General features: G+C 51.5%; 1 protein-coding gene across 1 annotated transcript in view; it reads right to left on the reverse strand.

Moving 5' to 3' along the window:
- The window catches only part of sox6 (SRY-box transcription factor 6), a gene marked incomplete at its 5' end in the record, with an annotated part of 23322 nt that overhangs the window by 17290 nt on the left and 1032 nt on the right, over positions 1-5000 (reverse strand). The gene's annotated exons all lie outside the window — the stretch shown is intronic.

The raw sequence follows: 5000 nt of genomic DNA on the forward strand, positions 1-5000 counted from the left end.
GCGTGGATTAGCGCCGTAATGATGCATTTACTTAGATTAATCTGTGTTCTCTCTCTCTCTCTCTCTGTCTCTCTCTCTGTCTCTCTCTTTCTCTCTGTCTCTCTCTCTGACTAATGATTTCCACAAGGCACAAAAGCAAATTGTTACACAAGACCCCAAAGTCCAAGGTCATGTTTCCTCTTTTTTTTTGTCGTCTACATGCGGTTAAAGCTGTCTAAAGATCTCCAGGTGGATTTGAGATGTGCTGTCTCCCCTCCCCCGCCCCCCCCTACCCATAACCAGTTACAGTATCTCTCAAACCGGCCATCTGTCAACAGGTGGCCATAATCAAACAGTCGTCCACGCTGGACTTTAGTGGTCAGGGGGAACACGGACAGGGAAATCCAACACATGGCTGAGTAGGAATCCTTAGCCTGGTCAAGGACCAGCTCAACAGATACATCACAACACCGTACAACACACTACCACTGGACACAACACACATATGAACTACACACATCTATGGAATTCGAGTTTTACAGCAGAGTTGTTCTATAGTATTATATTATAGATGTTTGTTTGGCTTGTGTTTATATTTCTGATGGTGTGAACCATAGACCATTTGAAGTGAGATTGGAGAAAAGCTAAGATATCGCTATATATGTTTATATATGTTTTTTGGTTGTTGTTTTTTATTAGAAAATGTAGTCTGGTCATCTAGTCGTGTTTAGATGAATCGCATTCTAGCGTCTTGTCTTTGTACAATCTCTCACTGTCTCAGAAAGAGAGAGAGAGAGAGAGAGAGAGAGAGAGAGAGTGTTAAAAAAGCCCTGTTAAGTTAATCAAATAAGTGACCTTTCTGGAAAAAAAACAAATCAAAGAAGCTTCATTAGCTTTAGTAAAGTCTGTCTGACAGCGGCTTTGAAAGGCAGATGCCTCGGCCGCCGAGGGCCCCTAATGAGACGCTGCTAATTAGGCCTGCTACAGGAGGAGTCGCTCAGCCCCCGGTGAACACACTGTCTTATTCACTTCCTGTGTGTGTGGTGACAGCGCTGGTTCTTAATTAGAATCACAGGAAGAGGTGAGGAGGAGAAGGGGGGAAAATGGCGTCAAGTTTTTTTTTTTTTTTAGTGGTTAAGTACAAACACACACACACACACAACAGGAAAAACAAATCAAACCCCTCTGCAAACGCACACACACACACACACACTTACTCTCCGCCTGTCCTGAATGAGAAAGAGTGTGTGTGTGTGTGGGGGGGGGCGGGGGGGCGGGGGGACAGACAGCAGCATGCAATATGAAGATGTGACATGTGAACCCTGGTCTGAGACTGGAGTGGGATGTGTGTGTGTGTGTGTGTGTGTGTGTGTTTGTGTGTGTGTGTGTGTGTGTGTGTGTGTGTGTGTGTTCTATACATCTGTCTGTGAGGGTCCAGCGCTCTCAGTTTGACCACTACACTCTGAAGAGACTATATAGTAGAGTACTCTCACGACACAACACACACACACAAATCATACACACAAAACAAACACAAATACACACACACACACAAACACACACAAATACACACACAAACACACACACACAAACACACACCGACTGGACGAGGTGTCAGTGAGTTTAGCCCCTCCCCCCGCCCCGCCCCCTGGCCTTAAACGACAACATGGAAAAGAAACTAACCTCAGTAAAAAGCTGCTACGAAGAAAGCCCTCCATGTCAGCGTGTGGGTTCTGCGACGGGAGAGATACACAGAGAACCATTTTAACGGAGAAGAAGGAACCAGGCAGAACAACACAGCAAACTCACACATCTTCCTCTGATAAACACAGCATGTCTCTAGTTATGGAGGCGTTGGGGGACAGGAAGCCCTCCGCTCTGACATCAGCGATAGCCGCCAGAGCGTTGCATTTGCATACGGGTTTTTGCTAAACTGATCCCAGAGCTGCGCCCGTGTCCCGGGGCCCTGTCCGGACGCGGCGGCGTGCCCTGTAGCGGGGCTGATCCCAGACCAGGCGGAGCGGGGGGGAGGGTGTGGGGGGGGCAGCAGCCGGAGGTGGTCCAGCTGGGGCCCATGTGTGGCGCGGGGAGCCAGAGAGGCTTCTGGGAGCCCCGTCGCCGGGCCGCGCACCACCAAGGAGGCGGGAGGATGTGGTCATGATGTCACCGCTCGCAGAGGTCGTTCAGAAGCCTCGGCCGCAATATTTTGGAGGCACATGGCCGGGAATGACTCCCAACAGTTTTCTATTAATCTGTGGAAGGCTAAGGGTCGAGGGGACCACCACAACTGTGTGTTGGCTGCTTAACACTGGGGAAGGCAGTTGATTGTGGGACTGCGACGGGCTCCTATTTAAGTGCTCAAATCAGCGTATTATTTATGGAAACCAAATTGAGAGTACGACTGTTTTTAAGTGGTTGAAACATACGGTGAAGGGAAAATAAAACCTCTGTTTTCTAATCCACTGAGAAATCTAGAATGTTCCCTGACAGATACAGTGGTATAGTCATCACATCACACAAACACAGAGGAGTGGTGTCTGTCTTCATCATCATCATCATCATCATCATCATCATGCAGACGTGTCACTATTAGCATACCACAACATCGGATTGCGCAGCAAGAGTTTAAGCCGCAGTGTGCATTTCAAATCCTGCGTTAAAAAATGCTACGCTCAGTCGCAGCGATGGGGGGGGGAAAGTGCTGAAACTAATTAGTGTTTTCTCCTGCTGAAACATGAGACGCCCCGACAAACATCATCATAAATAACACACATCAGAGCACAAGACATCCAGCATCTCAGCCCTAAACGCTTCCAGTTTTAGTGACATGGGTGTAATTTGCTCTCTCCTGTCTCCTCTCTCCTCCTTTCCTCTTCTCTCTCCTCCTTTCCTTTCCTCTTCTCTCCTCCTTCCCTTTCCTCTTCTCTCCTCTCTCCTCCTTTCCTCTATTCTCTCCTCTCCTGTCTTGTTCTTTCCTCTTCTCTCCTCCTTTTCTCTTCTATCCTCTCCTCTCTCCTCCTTTCCTCTCCTCTCCTGTCTCCTTCTCTCCTCTCCTCTCTCCTCCTTTTCTTCTAATCTCCTATCTCCTTCTCTCCTCTACTTTCCTCCTTTTCTCTCCTCTCCTCTCCTCCTCTCTCCTCTCCTCCTCTCTCCTCTCTCCTCTAAAGCAGAAGGCCTATGAGACAAAGCCTCAGAGAGAATGGACGGAGCGGCCCAAGGACACCGTGTCTTTCAGTCCAGCCAGCACTTAGCAGAGTGGGGACCCTGGAGGCCAGCTGGGCCGAGCCCTGACTTTTCACACTATCAGGCGTCTGGGGTGGGGAGGGGTGTGTGTGAGGGGGGTGAGGGGGGGTGAGGTCAGGGGCGCTGCTCTGCTCTGCAGGCCTCAGAGTCCCCACACCACCGCCACGCCAGTGACAACGTGACAAAACAACCGTCAAATGGTGCAGACCCAGTCAAGCGTGTCTCCTCACCACTTTGAGAGTGTTAAAAACACACATACACGCCCAGACACACACACACACAAACACACACACACACACACACACACTAGACACAAGCACACACGTACTGCCCCACACATACAACCACAGTACCTCTTTCTAATGATTTGTGTAGCTCCTTAGCCAAGCACAGTGAAACACAAATTCATCATGGAGAGCCAACAGGACTGGGGATGATACCATGCTGACAGCTTGGCCAGGGGGGCTATCTGAACTAAACTACAGCACACACAGGGCCAGGGGGGCTATCTGAACTAAACTACAGCACACACAGGGCCAGGGGGGCTATCTGGACTAAACTACAGCACACACAGGGCCAGGGGGCTATCTGAACTAAACTACGGCCCACACAGGGCCAGGGGGCTATCTGAACTAAACTACAGCACACACAGGGCCAGGGGGGCTATCTGAACTAAACTACAGCACACACAGGGCCAGGGGGGCTATCTGAACTAAACTACGGCACACACAGGGCCAGGGGGGCTATCTGCACTAAACTACGGCCCACACAGGGCCAGAGAGCTAGAGGTGCTTCCTTTGTCTAGAGACCAAATACACGTCTCACAGTTTAGTATCTCCAATGAACCCTTCAGCAGAGGCACTCTCTCTCTCTCCTTCTCTCTCTCTCTCTCTCTCTCCCTCTCTCTCTCCCTCTCTCTCTCTCTCTCTCTCTCTCTCTGTCCCTCCCTCCTCCGTCCTCTAGCTTTCTCTCCCTCCCTCCCTCCCTCTCTCTTTTCCTCGTGGTCTCTCTCTTTTCCTCGTGGTCTCTCTCCTCTTCTCTCTCTCTCTCTCAGTCTGTGTTTCCTCAGCTGTGCCGGCTGTCTAAAGCTCCGTTGTGGTCATGGAGACAACTGAAGTTAGCCTATGGAAGTCAAGGTGTGGTTTGGACGCCAGGCTCGGGAGGAAAAAATGACCCACATCGTATTCGCTCTTCTCCGTGGATCTAAAAAAGATGGGAGTTTTAAATTAAGAGCAGGCCACATTTCAAGGTCAGAGTTCGTGTTCGATGAAGACGAGGGAGGAGAGGCGTCCATGTTCAAGACACGGCCCTGGGGCTGGGCTGGGCTGGGCTGGGATAGACTGGCTGAGCTAGGCTGAGCCAAACTGGGCTAGGTTGGGTTGGGCTGGGCTGGGCTGGGCTGGATTGGGCTGGGCTAAACTGAGCTAGGCTGGGCTGGGCTGGACTGGGCTGGACTGGGCTGGGCTAAACTGAGCTAGGCTGGGCTGGGCTGGGCTGGGCTAGGTTATGCTGGTCTGGGCTGGTCTGGTCTGATGTGGTCAGGGGTATGCTGAGGCTGGGCTAAACTGGGCTGGGCTAGGATGGGCTGGGCTGGGCTGGGCTGGGCTAGGTTATGCAGGGCTGGGCTGCTCTGGGCTGGGCTAGGCTGGGCTGGGCTAGGTTATGCTGGGCTAGGCTAGGCTGGGCTGGGCGGGGCGGACGGCAGCCCTTTCGAAGAACAAGCCGCCCCGTGCCAAGAGCTGCCTCTGCCCAACCAACTCTCCCGCCATCTGCAGCGA

The sequence above is a fragment of the Borostomias antarcticus genome (assembly GCF_949987555.1).
Source record: "Borostomias antarcticus genome assembly, chromosome: 4".
In the NCBI taxonomy this organism is placed as follows: Eukaryota; Metazoa; Chordata; class Actinopteri; order Stomiiformes; family Stomiidae; genus Borostomias; species Borostomias antarcticus.